At 37.1% G+C, this 27,404-nt stretch overlaps 1 protein-coding gene across 6 annotated transcripts in view; it reads right to left on the reverse strand.

Moving 5' to 3' along the window:
- MGAT5 (alpha-1,6-mannosylglycoprotein 6-beta-N-acetylglucosaminyltransferase) overlaps nt 1-27,404 on the reverse strand; it is a 133,308-nt gene that overhangs the window by 84,421 nt on the left and 21,483 nt on the right. Inside the window, exon 1 of one of the 6 annotated variants that reach the window (XM_054829877.1) lies at nt 20,379-20,413. The exons of 4 other annotated variants lie outside the window; for them this stretch is intronic. The gene's annotated coding sequence lies outside the window, so the exon portion shown is untranslated. Of the gene's footprint in view, nt 1-17,057; nt 17,143-20,378; nt 20,414-27,404 lie in introns of those variants that run through there. One more of the 6 variants, XM_054829874.1, reaches the window with a different exon arrangement.

Genomic DNA, 27,404 nt, shown 5'->3' on the forward strand with positions numbered 1-27,404 from the left:
TTAAAACACAGATTTGGTAAAATGTTATCCTTTTAACTTCATAATGCTCCCAAACAGGATTAGAGAACATAATGTTCCCTTCCATTCTGCACTTGCACAGATAATGCAGATGCTACTCTGTTTTAATAGGATAATTACACAGATGCCTGCTAGCAGTGCTCCCTGTTCGTTAAAATTCCCTTTAGATCTTCTGCTTTCAGTTGAACCAGCAGTTCTGCAGAGGGACAGAAATACCTTTGGACCGCTTATCTTCCAAGATGGCTTGTGTGTGCATTTAGCATTATTGATTACTATCTATCGTAGAATTGAATGTGCATTACATAGTAAACTAAAAGCAGACAAGGCAGCAACTGTACAACACATTTACCTTGCTAAAATAACAATTTGTAGCCATCTTTTGCTTAAGGAGGAATGGTGCAGAAAAATGAATTGCAAATAGAGTAAAAAAATATTATAAAGCCCTCAAGTTGACTTTTTCCACACTTAAAATATCTCAATAAAGAAAATGAATGGTCTCAACAGAGAAAATGAAAGATTCGGTTTAATGCTGCTCTCCATAAACTTAAGTTAATTTTCCAAGAAATGGCAGAGGGAAGTTTCACTTCTTTCAGTTTATGTAACTATAGCCTTGGGACACTCTTGAGCTGACTAAAAAGTATTGTTATTTCATTATAAACTGAATGTTTTACTATTCTCCTGCAATATCTGGTGTCATAAAATATAGAAAATTCCATAATTTAAAACAACATCACAACTTTAAAAAGAAATCTGAAATATTCAAGATTAACTCCCTTAGTGACTTAATTTCAAGTAAGAATTGACAGCATCCTCAATAGCAATAAGATCTGTGGTTATAACAGTCAATATTTCTTCCCCAATTATCAGTTGTTTGGGAAGTGGAAAATACTGAATAAGAAAGTAAACCTATCACCACCATGTTTTAACAGACAAATGCTAACGATTTTTTATGACTAGTTGTTTAGGAAAAAAACCCATGTAACAATTATCATTAAAAAAAAAGACTGTGAAATACTTGCATTTTTTATTGCTGTTTTTAAAGTTCTGGAACAGAAACAAGGATGATTACAAAAAACAGTGTATGTCTAACCTATGAGAATGATTAATTTACAGCTGTTGACTTTTCTACTCTATCAACAGAAAAAAGCCTTAAATCTACTAAAAAACTGTAAGAAGGTAGACAACAAATATCAAAGTTTTGCCATAAGAAAAGATAAAAATTCATGGACAGATGGAATAATGGCCTCCACTATTTAACTGCCATGTAAGAATTCCAGTGGCTAGCAACTTCATGAATGCGCAACAACATGCACTTGACTTTACAGCACTGCTATTGGCCATGGAGGTTTGTAAAGTGCACAGAAGAATCTTTGTGCTTCCCACTGCTTCCATGGCTGGATGCACACCTGCATTGACTTCAGTATGCGTTTAATCCTAGATTTGACAGATGTCAAGGACTGCAACATAACTATTGCACTGTTAATGATAACTACATACCTATAATGACTCATTATTTTGTATCTAAGTGGACAGTGGTCAGAAGATATCAAGTGGTTATGTGGAATGCATGAAGACGGTAGCACAGAAACATCTCTGTGGTTTCTCTGAGGAAATTGATAACTGAAGGGAGAAACAGTTGAAGCAACAAACACACATTTGTCTATTGTAATCACTCATGGACTTTGATAGTGCCTGCTGACTAGTTATCTCTCTGCCCACACCAAGTAAGCCATTCTCAGCCTTCAGGTGGAAGAGTACTTTCCTTATTCTGCCTCTTGCCTTATAAATGTTCTCAAAGGAGCTGATGTCGTTAACTATTAAGGCCTTTTCCTAGTCTAGTCTCCAAAATGCACAATGGGAGTCATATCTAAAGAGGATATGGAAACACATATTTGTATGTGCCTCTAAAGAATGACAGGCTTTTTCATTTTTTTGCAAAGCTTTGCAAAGAGGTGGTCTCACTCTAAGACAACTCTTGAAACAATTCCAGCACCCCTCTGGCAACTGAGTATGTCATAGTTGTGAAGTTGTTTGTGCAACTGTTTAGAAGATAATTCCTACTGATGTAGTGAGAGTAGTTAATGTACCAAAACTAAAAGCCAAGTGTGAAAAACAGGGTGAAAGTGAAAAGATATACAAGGCAAGAAAACCTTTAATAAAGAACAGCTTTGTTATGTTCTTTCTTAAATTCAACTCTAAACAGCCAAAATCTCACCACAACTGAACCAATACATTGGTGTTTTGGTTTGCATTTTTTGTTTTTTAAACAGACCAGTTACACTCTTTGTGATAAACATACCACAATTTAAAACAGAACTGCCTCTACCCTTAACAAAAATTATTAGCATATTTATTTGGAAAAGGGCTAACCTTACACCCATTTCCATGGGTGTAAGACTTTTAACAGTCTTAGTACTTTTAGTATTTCAAAAAGCTTCATTAAAAACACATTTTTTCTGTTCTACATTTAATAAAATCCTGCTCAACAGCTGGTCAACTCACTAGTTAGAGAATAACATTACTATGCTTATGTCATCACCAAAAAAACCAAAAAACAAAACCCTCCCGCTATTTAGAATCATATCAGGAAAGTATTCCAATGCTAAAGTGATCTGTACATCAGGGATGCAAACGACACATTTCTCAGCAGGTTTTTGGGTTTTGGTTTTTTTTTTTTTTACATGCTTAAAATAGACTACAAACAGTTAATCTTCATGTGAACAGATTTTGGTGACATTTCCATGTATTCCTCTTCACTTTTTAAAAAGGAGAATTAATCATCTACAGGAGATTAAGCAAAGTCTCTTTATAAGTATGTACATATACAAAGCTTGATGCTCTCTGTCCAATCTGTACCTTGGTAACCTTGGAACAGCACTATCCTCAGGATGAACAGTTGAACCCTGACTATCAGTTGAATGCACTGTTCATCACTAGCTCCACAGTTGTAAAACCTTAACTCTCTGTAGCCAAAGCAGAAGCTGTTGCACCTGTAAAAGTAGCAGCAGATTAAGTAGTATTTAGTTATTAGCTTGTTATGAACTCAAACACAAGCAAACTTATACAGCATGACTAGTAAACAATATATATGCATTTTTGTACCAAGTGGCTCATTAAAAATAGTATTGCTACTGCTAGGAACAGGCCTCGGGCCCTATGCCAACTGTGTTCTTATGCCAAACATGCAAGGCCCAAATTCTGGCCTCTTATGCTTGTGAAATTATTAGGAGAACCTGTGTGAGCTAGAGCTGGGTTCCAGGTGTCTCTTGTTATGGTATGCAGCTTAGATATGAGAGAACCTTGAAAATACAGGCACAGGTTGAAAGCAGAGGCCCCAGGATTGTAAGCAACTCAGTGATGGTCAATTATTAGTCACTGAGTCACTGCAACCTTGAGATTTGGGGAAAAAAAAAAAACCTCAAAACAACCTGCTTTTCTTTCAACAGCAGCAAAAGCTGATAAGGAGGAATAAAACTGCTAAACAACGAGAAAAGGCACTTGTGACAGCCTCGAATATCTTGCCATCAAGGACCACAGCTATCAGTGCTAAATACCAGATCTGTGGTACTGTGTGCTCACAATTAATTTAAAATGAGATTGTTACAGACTAATTGCTTTGAATATGCAATGGTAATGACTAGGAATGAGTAAGAACTATCCATTAGCAATGCATATTGTTACCAAATATCCATCTAGTGAAGTTTCATTATAAAGTTTAAAGCTGGTTTAAAACTGTTTTATCAGCCTTCTAAACCTTCAGTCAGAGCAATCTCTCATTCTCTTCTTACATATATCTATACACAAACAACATGTATTCAGTTGCAACATCATGCCACCATGCCCAACCCCCTATGATTTGTTTCTGTATCACAAACAGCTCAAATAGGTGCTCTTAAAAACCCACACATCAGGACCCTAATGCAAATACTGATGTATTTTCCAGATTGTTTTCTGAAGAGGGCACGCTGCACTTTGCAACTCTTTGGTTGTCTCCCTGTAGAACAACTTGCTACAGACCAACAGAGGACAAACATCAAGATGTGAATTTCCTCTATTCTTATGAAGGGTGTGTTAACCTCAAAACTAATGGTAATTCAAGTGTCAATCCGGTGAGCTGCCAAGACACCAGAGCTACAGCCAGAAAACACAGTAGTGAGTGAAAACACCTGCCATATCCCAGCACTTCTCTGCTAAGGGATGCCAGGAGTCATGCTTCATGCAGAAGCTGATGTAATGCATCTTAAAAGGGATAGGCAATCCTCTAAAACCTCCTTTCTAGGAGTAATGAGTCCAACTGGGACTGCTAGGTTTTAATAGTTTAAACCAGACATGCTTCAACATATACATAAACTAGAATTCCAGGCTGATGTTAACCACTGTCTCCTACTGCAGCTGCATTGCCTAAACAGATGTGCACTATAACTATACCCCAACTGAATGCAAATTAATGGATTTCCTTGTGCTGCAGTTCTTTATTCCTGAGGGAATATCTCAGCAGATGTCCCACCCCAGTTGGACAATCTGTGTTCTGAAATAGTGCAATCCATGCTGAAGACACCCTGCCCCCCCTATTTTACTTATTGCAAGATGTTGGCTTTCTTTACTCTTTTTGGAGGCTGAATCTATCTTTCCTTCTTTCAAAATACAGCATTAACAACAAGATAAGCTACAGGTTACTACTTAATACAGTCACGTGAAATCAAAAAACAGTCATATGCTGTGTTGGTGGAAGATAAGAATAAACTAGATCAGAGAAGAAAAAAGAAGCCTGATTTCTAATAAGAATACTTACATTTCAACACAATGTCTGCTCACACCACATCAAGTGTCTTTGTACCATGTACATTTTGACTCCAGTACCAACATGGCAATTAAATAACCAATAAACTTAGGAAATACGTTCTATCAACATAAAACCATCCACACATCTAAATAAAACCCAGAGCCCTCAGTTGTACACTGAGAGTTCAGAAGCAGTTTAGCTGCCATTTAGTCACTGACCATGCCAAACACAAAGTGGAGGGCAGACAGTAGGACAGTCAGATGCTGACTCCACGCCTGCTTCGGGCAAGAAGGGCTGTATCCTGCCCTCCTAGCCTGACTGGGTCACAGCAACAAAGGAGGAAAACTACAGCCTTGCAACCCTTTGAGAACTTACATTAGCTGCTATTTTTTTCTTCCACGAGATAGATTCAGTAATATAACATTTTACAAGATTTCAGAAGAAACTAAACAGCACACATTAACCCAAAACACCAACCTGGTGGTTAATCTTATGAGGAGAAGGAAAATATGATCAGATCAGAGTTAGTTCATAACTAAGGCTGGAAGACTCCACTGATTTCAACAACTAATCAGTAAACTATTTCAATAGTTCAAGTCTTAAGGCACCTCAGAACATTTTTGTTAATCTTAAAATAAACTGTCATCATTCAGTTGTGATCAGTCCTACAAAATATAAGATTCATGATAGCATGTTCTGGAAGGAGCAGAAACATGCTAGCAAAGCCAATAATATTAACCTACACCTGCAAGTGTCTAGGTGTGGCTTCCAACCGGTTGAAGGTTTACACATCCCCTACATACCTCTAAGGAAGCCTCCATTCCCAGCACCTCAGGAAGAAGAGGTAGCTGAAAAATCATGCAACTATACCAGACTCATCTGGTAACAGATGTTTATGCACGCATTTTCTAACTGCACATTTTATAATTTAAGTTCCTCAGTATATAAAATAAAAATTCCTTAGCTGAATTATAGAGTCTTGGTTTTGCTCTTATTTCTGCTGCTCAACTTTATTTTCAGCAATGCTTCTGCCAACCCATTCCTTTCTTCTAGCTGACAGATGTCACTATGTCTTCTCTCTCACCACCCATCTATAGTTGATATGGCACTACGTACTGTGCCTGAAGTGGCAATTTGGGATGCAAACCCATGAGGTGAGAAAAGCAGAACATTGGGTCACAACAGTAGAAACAGGACAGATGGACTGCGGGAGAGTAAGAGTATAAATACACTGGGTTGGGGTTGCTGGGGTTTTTTTAGGTTGGGGGGGCATATTTGCTTTTACGCATGTGCATGTAGTAGAATTTGGCAGGAGGTGGTGGGATGAAAGTTGAAGGAGAAAAAAAATCTTTGATAAGATGCCATAAAAACAAGTAAATTTTCATCTCGAGCAAGCAGCTTGCCTTCACTTTCAAAAATAAATTTCTCCACTTAAAAACAGCTAGGGTGGCAATCCCACCATAATTTCCCCATGTGGGTCTTTGGTTTCACAGAGCACTCTGAAATGTTTCCAGTTTTCTACCTAGCACATAATTTTCTGTGGTGTAGTCCTACAGAAATTAAACTATTAGATGTTCTTCCTTTCCTGTAGTTTGCTTACCCTGATATTTCAGGGAGGAAAGAGTAAAAAAGGGAGGAAGGTTTACACAGAAGACAAAGGAAAAAAGGATTACAGGAAAATCCATAAGGATTGAAATTCTAGTGGTTCAAATACTGCGTATCGATTAAAAACACTCCAGGCAAAGCATTTAAAGCCATAATCACAAACTAACCTGATCTTCTTTTAATAAAGTGCTTAGAGATCAAAAATCTGAATTAATTTTAGGACTAGGAATAGGACTTCCCTACCCTTCAGAAAACCAGAAATATTCCTGACCTTGAACAAACAAAAGAAATATACATTTTTACAGCTATTTACAGGCAAAGTACAGGGTATATTAATACCCTTCGTCTTGTTGCTGCATTAAAACAAGATGCCCAAAATAGCATTTTCTCACTGCAAAAGAACATTTTGGGATATCAGCATGCTGATCAAGAGATTAGGAAATAGTTGGGCTTTTTTATTTATTTTGCAAGAAAGTAACTTACAGAGACTGAGAGCCCCAGTCATCATCTACAACCATCCCTAAAACCAGTAAAAAAAGTATGCATGAGTCATGCTCTTGTGCCTTCAAGAGTCCTCTGTAACTGAACAAACCAACCTTTAAGTTAATCATTAATTTTAATGAATTTTAGAAATAGTACTCATGGCCAGTAAGTTTTATCATATTTTTAGTGTGGATGCAAGTACATACCCTTTTTCTCTTCCCCTCCTCACAACTACCCTCAAAGGCTAATATATGACACACTTTTATGTCATTCTTGATTTTACATTTGACATTTGTCCTCTGAAAGGTATAAATATGGCACCTGCTGAGAAGCATGTTCTCATACTTTTCAGATCACCTGAAAGTTCTCCGAAGTTATAAGCAAAACATCCTTGGTTCTTACACAGCAATCCTGTGTGTGCACCTTGGTTTCTGGTAATTTGTCTCTTTAGGACACAGTAGCATTGCTATGAACTTACTCAGAAAACTTTATTTATTTTTAATGAATAATAAAATTAACTTCAGCTTACAATCAAAGCAACCAAACTACTTAGCACTCCAAGAAGAAATAAGTTTATTATATAGAAATTGGTTCCATTAGCTCATTTCTTGCATCAAGCAGATACTCCAGGCTCCAGTCTCACCCACTGCTATTAACCACAAATCAGCCTGTTACATCACATCTTGCAGTCTGTCCAAGAGAAAAAACAAGTAACTCTCAACAGCAGCTCTGTCCAGCTCACAGAGGAAAGTCAAAAAGTTCTTTGTATCCAGCAAGAAAGCTCTCATGGATGTGGATGCCCAGCTATCATCCCTTGTCAACTCGATGGTCAACACACTAAATGTAGTCTTTGGCAATTGTGCTGGACCCCAGACAGACAGCTGAATATAAAGCACAAGATTTAAGGAAAGATTCAAACATGCTTATGCTCAAAATACTCACTACATCTTACTGAAAAAGTTTTTCAAAAATAGAAGAGAAAACTATAAGTATATCTGTGTAAGAAAATTAACTTTCTTGAATTTATCATTTGCTGGGGATGGTGGATAACCAAGACAAAAAGAAATTTTCATTAAATTGGATTTAAATAAATTGTTGCTACAGGATTCTACATCCAAACTTTCTTTAAAGGACAAATGCCAATGGAAAAAGAAGAGTCAAGTTAAAACAGAGGGAAAGCAGAAAGAAATACATAGGAAATTAGTATGTGTATACTATTAAGTAAGTGTATAGTAGATCGTAGAGAGGAAAAAACCCCAACTATCTAAGCTGAACATTAAATAAGGCTTCAGAAATATTTATTTCTTGTTGCTTTAGAACATCTTGAACCTGGGTCAAAGTATAACATTTCTTCCAACGGATTTGTTCTTGGCAAGCATTTTGAACACATTCCAGCTTATGTGGCTAGACAAATGGCTGAAAATACAAGCTGCATCTCCAAAGCATAAATTTTAATGGAATTAAAATTTCAACAGAGTCACCTGTTTGGAAGCAACAGTGTTGCTGATTATTCCATTGCTCTAGTTTCTGCATTTAAATCCTTCTCTTTATTATTGAAAAGGATGAAATTGCAATTTGCTTCAGATCTAATTTGAAAGTTAGTATGACAGCAAAATATTTTAACCTATTTCCTGCATCACCTTTATATATCCTGTTGATCAACATTGGTATTTAAAATCAGCTGATACCACCAAAGATTAGAAGAGCACTTTCATCAAAATGAAAGCTGTTAATGTTTCTTATTTCTCTTTATAAGTAGCAACAATTTGTCACACAGAGATCAGCTTTGCATAGTATTAAAAAAGACAATCTATCCCATCCTAACTTATGAGTGACTATAGTGTTACTGGGTCAGCAATAGCACCAAAGCTACACAGCTTGCTTTTTGTTGAACTGTAACAACCTCTTCTCACAAACATAGCATTTCCACTGTCAAAACGTTTACAGGGCCATACATGCAGTTCTGTCCATGGTCAATAAAGCTCAGTTAGAAACCTACAGTCACGCAAGACAGAACTTTAAAGCAATAGTAGGGCTTGAAAGTAATGCTTTTCCTCCAAAAGCACAGGATCAGCTACCTTAGTGGAAAGGAGCCACTGAGCAACTGTTCAAGGAAGCATTAGACAAAAGTTTCCATACTTCTGCAGTTCTGATCCATCCAGCCATAAGCAAATAGTAATAATATGAGCCTTCACATAAAACCTCTCTGCACATGATTCTCACAATGCTGCTATGAATTTTAAAGTTTTACCATAAACTACGACAAATATTGAACGACTTAGCCACAATCACAACAGTATTTTCAAAGGAGACCACAAGCACGACCACATTCTAACCTGTCACCTATCATAGTATAACCACTGTGCTGCTGGAAGGCCATCAGCTTTCCAGTTATCTGCAAGATCTAATAAACTCTACAAGCACAGGGCACAACTTATGAACTATTTTGAGTAGGTGGAAAAGAGTCTCCCCTCTTTCACCAGCCCTAGGCAGCTGTAGAACAACTTGTACTGGCAAACTCTGAGGAATAGCTCTGTTTCAACTGTAGCCCTTACAAAGCTAAATAGGGAGGGGAAAAACAAAACAAAACAAACAATGTGAAGTGTAGAAAACAGCTGGCATAGGCAGCATAAGGAAAGTGAATCAATAATATCACTTTGCAGTTTGTCTCTACACTACTGCTAGGCAGGGAAAGGCAGGAGGACAGACAAAAACTGCCCATAATCCAGAATACAATATAATATGAAAAAGCCCTAGCAAGGAACAAAGGTTTCTGAGCTGATGTTCTGCATAACATAGTACTAAAGGATGGATGCAGAACCCCATAAGCTCTCTTCATTCCTTATACCTCATCATTAACAACAATGTTCCTCTTTTTAGCCTCTCTCACTCCCAAGTTTTCAGGTCCTCTAGATAGCTATAAATCCGCTATTATTTGAGAAAGTTATTTCATCTGCCGGTTCTGGTCCACAGTGCAGTAATGGCTCCGGTAATGAACTTTCTTTAATGCCTTAATGCTTTTTACAAATCATCCAAATTACTGGAAAGGCCTCCTTTCCAAAGCATGTTTTGTTGAGGCTATTGTCAATACTCTCATTCAGAGTTTGGTAGCTAAAGTAGCTTCATTTTCAGTACTGAAAGCGAACCTTTATTCCTCCTGCCGTGCAGTTCCAAAGTAAATGTAAATGTTAACATTTTGGCAAATTTAATTATTTACAATATCAAATGCTTGAGTGGTCATGAATTTCCTCTTCCTTCTCAAAGGATCTAGTTAGAATTTACAGAAGAAAGTTATCCTTAAATAAACCAGGAAATGAAGCTTGAAGTCTGTCTTTAATAGACATAAAATCACACCTTAGATCTCAAAATCTCTATTTCTGTTAGCAAGTACCACAGCAGAACGGAAGTGTATCTGCAAAACAAAACGATAGGTTTTGAGGACCTGACATTCACACCATAGGCATTTCAGCTCAGGGTGTGGGTGTCAGTACTGGGAGGACAGTGCTGTGGATTGTATCTAGCCTGGTCTTCAGGACTAAATACCACCAGTTCAAGGACATTACTTGCATTCCCGGAATATTTTCATTAAAGAGGAATTCAGTTTGTGATCTCCAAGAGTACTCTACTATATAAACCAAAATGTTATTAGCAGGGTTATCAATTCACCTAAAAAAGCATGTTTCATTCAAACCTATGTTTGAAAACATGCCAAACTACTCTGAACTACCAAACTCATTCATACCATAGATACTCAGCACAGAAATTGCCAAGGAAATAAACTCATACATCAATTACCTGCAGTTATTCTCTCAAGTAACATAACACAACTTGTAAAGTTAACGGCCAAAAAGGCATATAAAACCCCCTATCCCTTCCTTTACATGTGTTTTGGTTATAGACTGGCACACAATAGCAGATTTACTAAGACAGAACACACTTGAAACCAGAGTTCAGCTTATGTTTGAATGAGCTGTAACTACTTCAAAAAGGGTTTCCTGAATTTCCGCAGCACGGTGACATGCTACAGCTGTCCACAGCACATACGATCCATCTTACAGCCATCTAACCATTGTAACAAAATGCAAATATTTCAAAGAAGAGTAGCAATTAAGTTTTCTGCATTTTATTTTTTCACCATCTCTTCTGATTCTATGTCTTTCCTTACTGTGCTAGCAGGGGCCTTCTGAGTCAGCTACTAATTTACAGAAAGCTTGCAGAAATTTCATCATCAGTTTAACTGAAATTCCAGTCGGAACTGGAAGTTATGAGATACAAAACTGGAAGACTGAAAGAGCCTTGTTTTATTGGGAAATTAGACTAGAAAAATCAAAGAGGTAGAAATTTTGTATTCACATATTTTAAATGTAACAGATTACAGACAAATAATATCATCAATAGGAAAATGAAGCTCAGGTCTTCCCTTCAATTATGAACAAGAATTTGTAAATATCGTCGGCATTTCGTTGATGCAATAATTGATGCAATAGCAGATATGAGAAGAAAGTTGTAGAGAAAAAAATAGTTGGTAAGAAGAAGGAAAACCAGCTTGAAAATCTGAGGTGGGGGGGAAACATATCACTGTAAGAAAGACTAAGTATTAAGCTGGTTAAGAAACTGAAGTGAGGCAGGAAGACAAAAAACCAAATGTCCGGCGTGAGGAGATGAGGTAACAAAACATTTCAATGGAAGTCTAAGAGAGAGTAAACAAAACGTATGTTAAACAGATGAAGAGCAGCCTGACAGACAAGGGCTAAACAAACTAAATGGCTAAATACACTGGGTCAGGCAAGATCAAGGAAACAGATCAAAGAACATTAAATAATACTAAATCAACATTATGAGTGATATGCCAACAGACATAAAGGAGATTACAAGTGCAACTGGCAATGCATAACTATTAAAATTCCACATACAAATAGGACTGTAACTATTGATACAGGAAACATTTCACTCATCAAAAGAGTTATCAGTATTTCCTGATATACTTAAGCTGATAAAGCTTTCACCTAGAGCAAGGAATACAGTTCTTTGTTTATGAGAAAGCCACAAACAGTGATTAGAACTTCCTGTTTCAATACCTTCCTTAAATAATTTATCCAAGATAACGGAAAACTCCTTCAGAACTACTATTCCTCAATATTACTGTTGGTCTCATGAATATATCAACTTTACAGAAAAATCAGATTCTCATAGGGTTAGATCTCTATGCAATTTATATTCCAAACACTTGCATTGATCCATAAGGATCTGGTTCTTACTGTGTAAGTAAGATCTGTTGCACTACATATACATATATTCACAAGTATAATCACTTCTGCAGCTCTCAGTAGTCACCAGGGACAAAACATAGTATTATCTTTGCATAAGACATTACAGGTCTATGTTAAGGTAAGAGGATGCTGGAGACAATAATAGGCAATAAAACCACAGATGCTGCAAGAATGTATTCAAGATTTACATGCAGGACTATGAAAACATTTGGTATAAATTACATATTAAGCATTTACAGATCAGGAACTCCAAGGTCTAGGGTCACATTAATTACTTAAACTGGTGAACATTAATTCCTTCCGTGTGGTCAGTGACAATTCAGAGTTCCTTTAAACTTAAGTTTTTCAAAACTATAAGTAATACTTTCAAATGTTCCAAAACAGTCACCCTCTTCAACACATTACACACACAATGTCACGTAGGCAGAGATATTCAGAAACGCTGTACAGCCACATATCTAACCACAGTGACAGAAGAGACAGAATTAACCATCCTTTATAGAATTCAGCAATTTCCTTTAGTTTCTCCACATTTATTTTGAGAATAAATTCCCCTCAATGGTCTGACAATGCATAATTAATTGTATTTACTGATACTGAGTTAGACTACTAGTCAAATGTTTTCACATTAAATATTGCACATGAGTATCAAGAGGGATTTTTTTTAATACTATTTGTCCTAGTTTTCAGCTAGGATAGAGTTAATTTTCACAAGAAGCTGGGAGGGGACACAGCCAGGACAGCTGACTCAAACTAGCCAAAGGGATATTCCATACTATATGATGTCATGCTCAGTATATAAATGGGGCTGGCCAGGGAGGAGCAGCAGCTTGGGTGGGTGTCCTGTTTGGGTGAGCAAATTGCATTGTGTATCGTGTATCACCCACTTTGTATATTCTAAGTATTGTTGTTATTTTCCTTTCCCTTTGCTGTCCCAGTAAACTGTCCTTATCCCAACCCACGAGTTTTACCTTCATCTTCTGATTCTCCTCCCCATCCCACCGGAGGGAAGGAGTGAGCGAGCAGCAGCGTGGTGCTTAACTGCTGGCTGAGGCTAAACGATGACACTGTTAAATCTGAAGATAGCCAAAAAAGAACATGTTTTTAAACCCACCCTTGTCCCCAGTTGTAGTTTAGGAAGTACAAAGTGAAGTTTCCTACAGAATCAGACAGCTGGCTGCTCTGTTTCTGTTCCTAGCACAACACTATCTTCCAGCCTACGTACTACTTTCAAAGTTTGTATGCATTCACTTTATCAGGCTTTCAAATTCCACTTTGCTAGCAACAAAATCTGCCTTCTGAAGGTTAGTAAACATACTTCATCACAAGCAACAAAGCCTTCATAGCTCGTACTGGGAATCATCCATACCGTTAATGTTTTAACAGGTGGCTGCGTAGTGAGTGTCAAGCAAAGAAAACACTTACTTGCATAACACCCTTTCTGCATTTTTATATAAGCACAAATTGCTAGAGAACAGAATGATTTTGGTTCATGTCAGATTTTTCAGATTTCTTCATCAAGTATGATTTAAATATCTCATCCCTTCCATCTTCCCCTTTGCTTATATGCCATATAAACTTCAAACTCCAAATCCTACAAAAGAACAACTCATCAAATACTGGTTTTATAGATGCAACGAGTTTTATGAGTTTGGCTGAAAGCATGAAGTTCCAATTTGTCAGGTCTGCTACATGAAGCTTCAACCAGAGCTCTGCTTTGGCTAGGCACTGAGAAGCAAATCCCATCTTCCCATGCTATTACTTTCATCAATAAACTGAAGTAGGTAGAGGATTATAAAACGGAGAAGTCTATCAGCTTGACTAAGAGAAAAGATACCAGCCAAACATACCTGTGTCGTTAAACAAAGGCTTTTTCCAACAGACATAGTCAACGCTTTCAGCTGGCTTGCAACCTGCGCAGTACTCGTAATTTATGACTGCAAACAGAGGTCACTGAAGTTAAGAAAGTATGGCTTGTTAGGCTCTAATACAGGTAGTTTCACTTGCAATAGTTGCCCCAGTTAATGACAGAACAACTGACTGCATGTGTACCCAAATAAACATTCTTGTACCTAGTTCTCAATCTACATGATGTTAAAATCCAAAATGCCCATTAGTAGCCTCACTCAGGTTGCAGTACAGCAGAAAAATCTGGACCGGCAAGTCTGATCGGCTTCTATTTCCCAGTACTGGGAGGAAGACCATATATGTTAGATTTAAATTGCAAAAGAACACAATAGTCCTCAAAACCCCCCTTGCAACTCCACTCAGGTTCTGCGGCCAGGGAGGAAACACAGAAAAATCCCCCTCAGATGGTTTTGTGGTGGGAGTGGGGCAAGGTATTCTTCCTTCATTTCATGAACCTTCAAGTGACTCGGTGCCACCACTGACCAGCATAGATCATCTGCATTTCCCTATTACATCCCTGCGCTCTCTCATCACCTCTTCCTTGCTGGTCCACAAGGAAGAAACCCTGCAGTGCTGGACCACCTTCCCCACACCACCACCCTTTCGAAGCAGTAAGGTGCCACAAAAGGGATGGGGCAGCACGTGAAGTATTGAAGGCAAACATTACAAATAGCATTGGCAGAAACATTTGTCCCTGATGCCTCGAAGTCTCCTCCTACCAATTTCCTCTAAGTACCAGTTCATATATAGTACCCCTTAAATTATTTTATACTACTAAAGGCACCTGTGCCTCCATCATATTATGGCCTAGTTCCTTAACATTTTCCAATAAAATCAGGATGAAAACTCACTTTTCAAAAACTTTTTTTTCTCTGCATGCTAATGAAAACAATAGATATTTTTCCCCACTTCAGCTGACATTTTAGTCTTTTGAGGGGATAAGGAGAATTATTACTTGAATTTTTTTTACACTTGCCGTCAAAATAAAAGACACGATCTGGTACAACACCAGTCTCTAAAAAGAATAACAGTAATTCTCATTATTCAGATTTTGAGTATTATAATGTACTAGATGTAAAACTTCATAAAAACCCATTTCATTATCCACTGAAGGCCAGCCATCTCTGAGGCAACTCTCAACAAACAGTAACACTTTCATCACTTTAGAGTAAGAAGTTTAGTGGGGAGAAAAGCATTAAGTGTATTTTTGCCAAACATGCACAACATGAGACAAACAATTGCCACGTGTGTATATAGAGATTTTAAGAAAAAAAAAACCAAACATACAGGACTTTTTGTAAAAGGTGCTTTACAGAAACACAGAAAACCACCTTTAAGACTACATGATAATGAAAATATAACAGGTAGATTGGCTTTTTTCCCACTTCAGTCAACATTTCAGTCTTTTTAGGGGATTGGGAGAAGCGAGGAGGAGTTTGAAGGACAAAGTAGGAACCAAGAATAACAAAGATCTAACATTAGCAGTGGGTGAAGGATAAATGCCTAAAAAGTTTCATGAGCAAAACTGAAGTGACATTGCAAACACTGCAAGCAAATAAACATCAGGGAGATTAAAAATGCAAACCAGCAAGTCTTAAAGAAGTGTCAGCAAAATCACTAACAAAAAACCTCCCTGCACTACAGGCAACTCCAAGAAACCTGTTTTCAAAGAACAAGATCAGATAGCTTTTACCTTTCAAAAAGAGAAAGGTGCCAAGACATCCCACAATTTTTATTCAACAATCTTGACAAGAATTCATTTTTAAACTTAGCATTGCATAACTAAAAAAAAAGTTATCCACTGAATTAAATTTATTTTAAATAAAAATATATTCACTAACGTTTCCCATTCTTCCTCCTCCACTGAATTTTTTATTTCAATATAGCAAGAAAGTTTCAGAAGAACAGGTTTGGAAAGAATATTAAATTAAATACCTGCTGGGCAATTTTTCAAGAAAAGCAATTAAATGGGACTGGTTAAACCAAACCAAAACCAAAACCAAAAAAGAGTGAATTGAGGCAAGGAAGTGAATCACAGCAACTGCCAGGTTTTAACAGATCGCATAATCTTATGTACCACTTACAAAGAAAACAGAATTAAAAGAAACTAAAGGAATAATAAAATTTGTAAGAAGATAAGGCTGGTTACAAATTCCAGTGAAACAGGTAATTCCTTCATCTCCATCTGACCTAAGCTTCCAATTAAAGCAGGAGGGAGAAACTAACTTGTCTAACAGTATTGTTAGAGGCTAAACAGTTAAGAGGTTTTGAGTCAATATATGAGATGAAAGGACACAGCACAAAACTCAAGCAGCACATATATGCAAAAAAAGATACACAAATAAAATGTGATTCCTGTGAATCACAAAAACCCCACAACCCTGACCACATTTTTCATAAGTCAGGTTGGAATTCTTAGAATTTAACTTTCCAGACAGAAAAATACATATAGGTGCCTAAATGTATCAAACTGTACAATACAGTACAGCCTGTAGAACAACAAAATTAAGAAAAAGGAAATTACTACAATTGCTATCTCCTAGCCAAGTGGTTGGAATTCAATGGAGTACACAAATGAAAATGTCATAACATATACACAGGATTTTTAGAGTTAGACCTACCTCTCCAGACTAGTATTTGCATTACGGTAAATCCTACATACAGATTAGGAGACTTTGGCTTGTCATACGACAGTACCAAGGACAAAGATAGGTCTTTGTGCCCAGCAGCCAAGCTGTGCAAAAACAGATGATAAGAACAAGTAGGATGGCCTGGAAACACAAAGAAACAAACTGTAGGAAGTAACACTAATGAGACTGGGAGTCCAATTGCTTTTTTTTTCCTGTAGACATCACAGCAAAGTAGAGTTTTCAGAACAGATTCTGAGGAGAACAGTGAAGTAGTTTTGCCAAGATTAAAAGGAGAATTCCCACCTGTGTTAGGGAGGAACAAGGGAGAAAGCAAAAAACCAGTTTTTACAGAGTCTCTACCTGATAGGAAAGTCTAGTGTGGGCAGCACATGGGCCAGGTAGACGTAGGAAGCAAGCCCTCATTGCTGAATAGGGTGGGGAGACTCTGAAAGTAAAGACGAGAAGATTGTGTTTCAGTGGGGAGAACAAGAACGGAAGGAAGGATGGCTAAGGGGAACACAGTCAAACTAGTATGTACTGGAAAATACATAACTTGAGAGCTGTCAGCACAGCAAGGCCACACTTGTGAAAGCCAGAGAAAAATCATGTTAAACTAAATTAAGATTAGAAAGGGGAGAGGGGTATTTGCCTGTTAGAACAATTGTGTCCTATGACAGAACGAACATGGCCATACCTCACAGAAAGTACGTCAAAACTCTGCAAGACTCATATTTGGGTTTTTTAAGTTGTTTTGGTTTGTTTTTTAATGTCCTCACATTCAGAATTTGGAAGGAGAGGCTGATACTGTGGCTAGGAAGTACTGGGAATGGAGATGAAAATGGTTCCAAGAGCATGAAGTCTGATTTATTAGCTTAATGGAGGCTTACTGTGCAATATAGGAATTAAATGCAAGAACGTGTCATTGCAAAAACCAAAACCACCACCACCACCAAAACAGTTTTTATTGTTAAATAAAGAAAAGCTACATTACTATCCACATTTAATCACTGTGACTATTAAGGAATGAGAATAAATTCTGAATCTCTGCCAACATGAACATTTTCCTTTACTACAGAAGTGTGCCTTAAATGGAAGTAACACACGAAAAATAAGAGGGGTTTTGTCAGTCATACCAGATGACTGTCAATAAAAATGCTCAGAATTTGTTAATAGATTCTAAAATATTTTTCTTCTAAGTTTCAAAGAATAGATGTCTCAGAAATGTAACTACAGAAGTGGTTTTTATTAAAAAGAGGTCTTTTTGCATTTATTAAGAACTTTTAAAGCACAGAAGGTCTCTTTCCTGAATTTTAATGTATTAAATAGGTTAAAGAATCCCACAGAAATCCTTCATTTTATGCAAAGTATTGTCCTCGAAAGTTTTTGTTTGTTTGTTTCTACTCTTTAAGCCCACATTAAGATGTCTTATAATTGAGACCTATAAGGAAAAAAATAATTTTAAAAATCCCCTCTAATTATGGTAACTGTCAACAGCACAGCAAAACCCAAGAATTTTCAAGAAACCTCAATAAAGATGCAAATAAGTGTCTAAGAGATTTATGAACATGCCCAAATACACAACTCCCACTGCACTTAATGAGACACTCCTGAATACTCCTGTAGGTGTCTGAACACTTTCTACAAATCAGACTGTAAGGATCTGAGCAGACTTTGTACCTGTAGTCCTCATCAACATTAACTTGGTATTGTGGGCTTTTGGCACCTCTAAAAAAGCCTACACATTAAATCACTTCTGATTATCTCCATCTGTGCACATTTATTCTTGTAGAAAAGTATCTCATCTCTGTTTATAGTTTAAACCACAAGCCTGGACCTTGGGCTCACACATGGAGACAGGAATACTAACAGCAATTTATAAAAGAGTAGGAGTGAGGTCTGAATTTTTCAACACCAGCTTTTGCTTTACCCTCCTCCCCCCAACTCCCCCTGTCCTTCTTAATGTGCTAAAGGGAAAAAAGATTAAGAAAAAATATGAAAATTTCTTTAGGACTTGGTATGTTATATTTGCTACATTTGGAAAGTCAATTTAAATCACAGCTGTAACTTAAGAATTCATAAGAAAAAGAAAACTTTTCTTGAGATTTGAGGACTGTTACCGAAAGTTATCTTTTCAACTACTCATGATTTGCTTAGACATTGAAAAACTGAGGGGACCCACATTTTAAGCTTTACATGTTCCTAATTATCCTCATCACAAGAAATCATAATTTATTGTTCCACTTACTATATTGTATCAGTATTCTACCTGAATTTAGGATATTTTTATAGTATTTTATGTTTGTTATGAATACAAATACATTCACAATACATATTTTTATATATATTAATACAAATGAATGCAAAAATAGTTCTAATACAGACTAACATCCCCAATGAATGAATAAGAATCTGAGAAGAAAGGAAATATATATGTGATGAAAGTCACTGGAAGTCATTTTCCATCACTTGCCTTCCAAGAGGGTGGTCAAAAGCTGTTTAATTTTGGTATTCAGGAAAACTTCATCAGTTCAAGGACTACCTATTCCCATAAAAAGTGTATATATTTAGTAAATCCTTTCTTGGCATCATCTTCAGAACATTCATATTAACAGATGGAATAAAAATGTGGCTCATGGGCAGGCTGGACTGACCTTTTAGGATAGGACTCTTTTAACCCATGGGCAGACAGGGTAGCATACTCTAGGAACACTGCAAATTTCTGTCACCAGTTAGTTCAGTAAAAGTTTGTCTGCATCGTTCACTCAAATCTGAAAACCTAACAGTGGTGTAACTTCCTCAAGTCCTGCAGACTCTTAGTAAATTCAATAAAATACAGATACTACAGCCAGGACTACCTCACCAAAATGCTGCACCTGCAGGAGAATTTGTTGCTATTTCTACAGTTAACACTATTGAGAAATGTGGCCTTCTGGAAAAGAGGACAAGACCGATAAAGATCTTGCAGGGGCTACACCAAGCTGTTGTGTTTTCCTGAAATTCATTAGCATTGCACAGCCAATGCCATGAAGTGACAATGACAGCCTGGAGGGATCTGACAAACACAGGCTGCAGTGAAGGTAAGAAGAAAAAGATTAGAAGACAAACTTTAAAAAATGTTTTACCCTTTGCAAACTGAAGTAGACTTAGTTAACAGTAGAAGCAGGTGAATGTTTCCTTCACTGAAAGGGTCATCAAACATTGGAACAGATTGCCCAGGGAAGTGTTTGAGTCACCATCCCTGGAGGTATTTAAAAGACCAAAAGACATGTATAGATGTGGTGGCTTAGGGACATGGTTTAGTGGTAGACTTGGCAGTGCTATGTTAACCATTGCGCTCCATGATCTTAAGGGTCTTTTCCAACCTAAGTGATTCCATGATTCTCCTAGTGAGCTCTCTGACAGGTCTACTGCTGAGGGTTGGACCCATGTCACAGCGAGCCTCCAGAGGAACTGGACCTAGATTAGCTTTCTTTAGAGATGCCAGAGAATTAGAAGTGAAGAGATGGTTTGACTACTTGCATGTTAGGGGAAGGAGGCTACTTTCACTTTGAAGAAGTTGCAAGAGCTGCCAATTACTTCAAGAGGAAACAATGTTTAGATATGAATTCTAGTCTGTGTGCCCAGAGTATTAGCTAGCAATACACTCTTGGTAAGTAATTGCAAAATACTATTATCCCTTACCGCCATCAGTCCTGATAAATAGGGCAGTCACAGCCTTCCAGGTTAGCGTGAGGAGTCAGAGCTCACAGCTGCTTTCTGTTGTGCTCCAACCAATACATGCTGTTACTACAGCAGGCCGGTCTTACTCTTCTGCTTCATGAAAGTAGCAGACTGGCTACCCATAACTCGCTAATATGAAAGCTATCCTCAACTACTTTGGTGCATTCTATCACAGGCTATGAAACAAAACTAGAAAGCTACCCAGAAGTGCAAAACATTATTTTGAAGGTACACAGACTTATTGTTGGATTACTTAAAAAGAATTATGTACCTGCACAGCTGATTTCTGTAGCATGAAAAATTAATCTGTTCTTTTTCCAACAATTCATTTGATCTCAAATAATGAATTATCAATGCTGGGTGTTCAGGAACAGGAAGAAAGAAAAAGAAGTATAGCTGGTACCAAGTAACGGATTCAGTACAAAATAGTTAAAGGCTGGTCTAAGGAAAAGGATTATACTATTAAAAAAAAAAATCATGGCTTTCAACAATTTAAGAAGGAATAATTTCCATCATTGAGAAAGTCATCTTAATGATGACAGTCAACTTAAAAAACTGCATTTGTTTACAGCACTGAGAGAATAAAGACTACTATAAAAATCATCTCCACTCAAGCATTTTCAGGGGTTTTTTGTTAGGTAATGAAAACAGCAGACAGTTTCATTTAGGAAAATAAAACATAATACATTGAGTGATTACACTGATAACACTTCAGAAGAAGAACCAACCACTGAATACACTTCAGTCTCTTTTTATAAAAGATCATTAGCAAAGTACTACTTTGCAGCAGTAGAAGAAAAAGTATGGCCCAAAAGCAGCATCTCTCTCTTTACATTTATGTTTTCAGCATTATGCCTGATCTCTTCATCATCCTTTAACTCCTACTGCAATGCACGGTAACAATACGTTGTCACATTGCAAAGTGACTGAGCAAGTCCTTACATTTCTTTTTTTTATTATTTAAATAAGATTGGAAAGAAAATAAATTAACTCTTTTCAACTTCTTTAAAACTCATTCATTTGGCTGAATGTGGACAAAGTGTTTCTGACCACAAAAATCGTGCTTGTTTTCAAACACCTGTTATGTGGTAATTTTTGACAGTGAGGATTTCGTATCCATTTTTTTAAATGGCAGTTGGCCTTCCTCTCTCCTTGCCTCTTTTAAGGATTTAATTGCCTTAGTCTACTGATACACTGAGCCACTTGAGAATAATTACATAAATCCCACGCAACACACATTCATTACGTCTACTTGAAGATTTAATATTAAAATATAACAAGGATTTTTATCTGTGTCCTGATTTAGATCACATGTTTTTCTCCACTGCTGTAAAGTTTTTATTTGGCTTTGTGAGGGATTAGTTTAATTATTTTTGAAGTCCACCAAACAATTCACATTAATACTACAAGGTTTGTAATAGTACTCACAGACCCAGACATGCTGGTATGTATCTGGAATACACAAAAACCACTTAGAGGACTGATGCTCTTTATGATAGCTTTTACATTCAAATTTATCTCCAAAAAATCATCTTAGAGCATCTTGTCATGGGGCACCATCGAGAAGAGTTTAGCTCTGTTTTCTTTACACCCTCCCACCTGAGATTAATAAACATTAATAAGATTCCCCCAAAGCTTCCTTTCTCCAGGCTGAACAGTCCCAGCTCACTCAGCCTCTCCCATGTTAGATGCTCCATTCCCTTATCAGGTATAACCCCTCCAGTCAAAAGTTAAGTAGGTAAGGCAACTCATTTTTGACAGATTTGAAAAATCACTCAAACCTTAATACTCCAAACCAGCCACGCCATCCAAAATGGTGCACATGAACATGGATATTCTACAAGTACCCATAAACAATGTGGAAGCAATTTAGTTAATACTCCTGCTAGCATGGCATCATCTGTGAAAAACCAAATACTATTCTTAACAATGAAACGGTACCTAAATACACTATAACATGAAGTGCTAAGCATAAAATGACTCAGGGTATGACTCAGGGTTTGAGGACAATTTACAGTTTCAACTGTGTTGTTAACTGTGAAGGTGTTTTAAAAAAGCAATAGGTATTTTAATGCCGCTCACGCTTATCTGAAGAATTATATTGTTACTACCATAAGCCTATGTTTTCCCATCTCAGAAGCACTGATTTGCTATAAGTGAAATAATTTTAACACAGTTGTAAATACCAAAGAAAAGCACCAACATTAGTCTCTCTGTAACTAGACTCAGAGTTAGTAACACCAGCAGCAGTTAACATCAACCCAAGCAAGAATATACATGTTGGAGACACAGTCCAAGGTACCAAGCTGGTATATTGTATAGACTTTTAAAGGCTTACTAAAACTTCAGAGAATAAAGGAGTAAGTTTCATGCTTCAAATACCTATTCCAAGCATCTTATTTGGTTCACGCACAGTTTGCTTTTACTAAAAATCCATATAGATAAAGAATTTTTGAACCAGTATCACAATTTTGCAACCATTTACTAGAAAAAGCTATTAAAGTCTTGCAAAACTTTCTTTTTTTCCCAAGCAACAAGCATCCCTTCATCCACAACAAGTTCTACAAAGCATCAGATGCAAGTAAATGTATTTTGGCCTCAAACCTTGGCTGCATTTAGCCAAGTACATGACACAAGTCTTTTGAAATTGCCTTGAAAGAAATGTACCTGAAGTATGAAAGAAAGGATAGTTACAGATATTACTCCACTCAACAGCTTTCCGTAATTACAGTATTTTATCAATTAAATTTTATGCAAGTTACTACAAAGCCCATTCTGCTTCCCAGACAGTCCCAGAATACATTGCACAGTATCATTAAGCAAGTACGTGAAAAGCACCTACTTTCATCCTAAGAAATTAAATACGAGCTTGGTCAATTCTCATCTTTAAGCTTAGGTGTACTGTATTCTGTTGTTGCTTTATTGCAGATCCCTTTCTAAACAGCAATCTTCCCGCTGACTTCTTTCAGGTACCTTCTTCCTCTGAAGGATTCTGGTTTTCCTGTGTTGCCTTGTGAGTCAGACACCAAAATTCTGCTTTAAGATGTCTGTTCCCATGTACCCATACAAATACGCACTCATCAGGCATATGCTGGAAATGAGTAGAACTTGACTAGCAGCTCTTAAAACAGATAGAAGTCTCCCCTAGTGTAATGAATGTGCTTAATCCCATGCATCCACATATAAATTAAGTCAAAACCATTCCCACAGCCTCCCTTTGATGCCTCACAATCCGAGTAGTGAGATTTAAAAAAAAATTATCCAAACAACTTGGGTATCTAGGCAGCATAGCCTCTTTCCATGTGAACACTGCCAGCACATCTAAACCAGGTAAGTAAAAAGCAGAAAAGTGAAGCTCTGTGTGATTTATGCAATATTCAGATCGACTGCACACAGATAATTAAGTTTCCCAAATCTCTACAGCTTCAGCTTTCTCAGATTTAGAAAACTTTCATAAATTAATCAAGTTCTGCAAATATTTGATATTATTTATTTCTATATTGTGGGAGCAAATAAAAACCACAAGTGATATACAGAAGTTGAAGAGGAAGGAGGAGAGGAAAGGAAGATGTTAAGGAAGTAGACATGGACAGTTGTTAAGGCAGTTCTGAAGGACCAAAGGAGACACAGAAAGCCTCAGTGAGAGATAATGCTCCATCTACCCCAACAGCTGTGGTAGCCGATCAGTAGTAGCTGAATCAGTTTCTTCCCTCAAAGCACCATAAATAACTCTCTAGAGTTGGTGTGGAAGGCAAAAGGGAAGGGAAGGAAAAAAAAAAAAAAGATAAAAACTACACTGATCTGCAGAACTGCAAAATTTGTCTTGACTTGTGTGGGAGAACTCTTGGGAGTTTGCTCTCTTTCACCGTTAATACTGCCCACAGAACTGCAGCCTTTTCTGCTTTCAGGAGACAAGAGCATGATAACAACTGTGTGTGCTAGGATGCAGGGATGTCACGCAAGGCATGACATCGCCCATATGAATGTGACATCCTCCCACTCCTCTCCCTTTCACTTCAGCCCCCGTTACCAATGAAATTAAGACCTTACCAAGCCATCATGGGAATTTTCTGTGTAATGGCAATAGAAGAGGTTTCAGTATACAAAGTATATGTTGTAAGGGCTCTTCTGAGGCAGTAAATCTTGGGGCGGGGGCAGAAATTTACATCAAGGTTGGTCTAGTATATGCCCTTTCACTAAAAAGGGAAAAACCTATTAATATTAGCATGCCAAACCAGCAACAAAACCCACACAGTTTGAGCAATACTTTCAGTATGACATAGTATTACTCATACACATTACACTTTTAGTGCAAATTCTCATTTCTCCACCTCGCTTTGGCTTCCCTTCCCATCAAGTGGCATACAGCAAAAAGGAAACAAAACAGCTACAGGAGGTACAATCCTATATATAACACTCCAACATTCAAGCTACAATGACCCTTATTTTTCTGCTTCTTTACACTTTTTACAGAGTTTAATAAAAATTCACAAAGGTGACCTCATACATAGGACTGGCAAGCACTTTGGACTCAATCTGTAGAAACAGGTGACAAAATGCTTACCTTCCAAATCAACAGACAAAGCAGATAGCATCCCCACACTAAGTGTGGAATTGAAGAGCAAGGTTCTCTCTGCCATACATTACGAGTACATGAAAGCAACTGCTAACAAGGAAAAAACATCTGGAAGATAGTGTTTATATATGGAACATAGTTGTTGAGTAAACAAATGGAACTGTGAATTTGTATTTGGTAGTTTATCTATAGTCTGGCTGCTTTGCAAACAGCTACAAAGCAACATAAGAAGGAAAGGCTCAAAACATTTTTGGGGCAATGTGTACACAATGCTTTTCCATACCTCTTCTACAGCATGTGTAAAATTAACAACTTCAAAGGAAGATTTACCTTTGTTTAAGCATTAGAGACAAATAGCATTTTTTTAAACTCATAGATGCAGAAAAACATTATGTAGAAGAGCAGCACAGCACAAGACAGTTTGAAACAAGCAACCAGTCCTTTGCTTTTTCTGTTCACTTTCCAGTTGTCATTCTAAAGCAAAACAGGAAGAATTTAAGGATGTGTCAGTTTTCAGATGAAAATCCTATTCCAAAACAGGATTAGCTGGTAACCTAAAAATATCAGCCAGTAATCTCCAAAAGTCATAAGCTCATGTACCCCACAAAGTCCTATACCAATCACTAACTAAAAGAAATTAGGTCAGAATCTAAATCAGATCACACTAGAGTAACATCAATCTTATTTCAGAGCTGTCACATTTTAAATCTTTCATACAGCTTCCACATAAATTATTAAAACCAGAGATGTGTCTTTCAACAGAGACTAACCAAAAGTGACATTCCAGTTTAATGTTACAGTTTTAAAAAGACATATTAAAAAGTTTCTCTTAAGTCACTTAAGACATACATCTCTAAATGTAACCTCTGTCAAGCAAGCAAGCAAAGCTATCTACCAGACTCCTTCAGAGTTTCCTTAAAATTATCTGGGATCAGGCAGCAGTACTACAGATACTGCAGTCTGACAATACAATTTCTTTCTTGACCAAATTCTGTGCATAACTTCCAGCAGATTGACATAGCCTACCCACATGAATCCCAGTAAAACCAGAGAAGCTGTTCCTATTTCAATTCTGCACATCTATAGTCTTATCTCACAGAAAAGCTGCGCACTAGAACTTGAAAGATGTATATTATGTGACTCAGCCACTGGCCTACTATCCCTGTACATTCCCATACCTTTTTTACTATATATAAAATACAATAAACAGCACCTAATATCCCCAAATCTTTGAAATCTACTGATGTAAAGCCATACAAAAATCATCAATACCTGTAGGACTGTGGCAACTGCAGCTGACACTACTGTATGTATCAAGAGATTTGGACCTTGAATCTGTTAAAATAAATCAGTCTGAAGTTTTAGCCTCAAAGAGTTCTCCTGTTCAACTGAACTAGAATTTACAAAAACATATACCCTGTACAAAATCTTCGTGTCACTTATAAATAGACTGTTTATTATTACAACCTGCTATTGTAAAGTATTGAGATTTTTTCTTATATTATCAAGTGATAAAATCTTATTATAATATCAAGTGATAATTATCAAGTGAATGATCAATTGGTCAAATGACTGATACAAATCACTTGCCGTACTATAGCCTAGTTTCCTTTTCAGAATGTCAACAGTCTTTAAAATGCAGACTCCAGGATCTTACCTATATGTAAAGTATGTGAGCATATTACAGTAATTTGCATCTGGAAATCACCAGCTGCACTATTAAAGAAGCAGCCACTTCAGCTCATGCTGTTACACTCCAGATGTTGACTGACTGCCATTTGGGCAAAGAACACAAAGATTCAATGAAAGCATCTCATTGGTACTGTGTTCCCAGAAGTGGCATCACTGACTTACTGACAATTATCACCATTGCATCTATTGCTTTTAAAGTTGGTGCAGTACATTGCCTCACACTACTGGTGAGGAGAGGCAGGTAATAGCTAGGACCAGAAAAAAGCTTCAGCTACACCTTTTAGATGCAGGCTGTCTCTTTCCATAATGAGAAGCAGCATGCTATCCAAGTCCTATGACATCTTCAACTATAAAATTCACACTTTATCTACCAATTTGTCACCAAAACCAAACCAACTGGATAACTAATGACAGCAGGACACTAACACTCTTATTTTGACTAATTTTACAGTGACATTTATGAGCTGTAATGAGCTATATGAATCAGTGGCATAAACCTACTTAACCCATAATGAACTAGAGGGCAAAGTAAGTGGTTTAACTGCTAATTAAACAATACTTTACTTTTTTGCCATGCGGAATAAATCTCTTATTAAATATCATCATTTTGTACTTGTTATATAAGAAGTGTCTGTCTATCCCTGGCTAAGTTACAATAACAATCCCAAGTCTACAGACTGGCAATTCCTTTGGGGAGGGACATTTATTGACTGCAGTTT

This window comes from Grus americana, chromosome 6 (genome assembly GCF_028858705.1).
Source record: "Grus americana isolate bGruAme1 chromosome 6, bGruAme1.mat, whole genome shotgun sequence".
NCBI lineage: Eukaryota > Metazoa > Chordata > Aves > Gruiformes > Gruidae > Grus > Grus americana.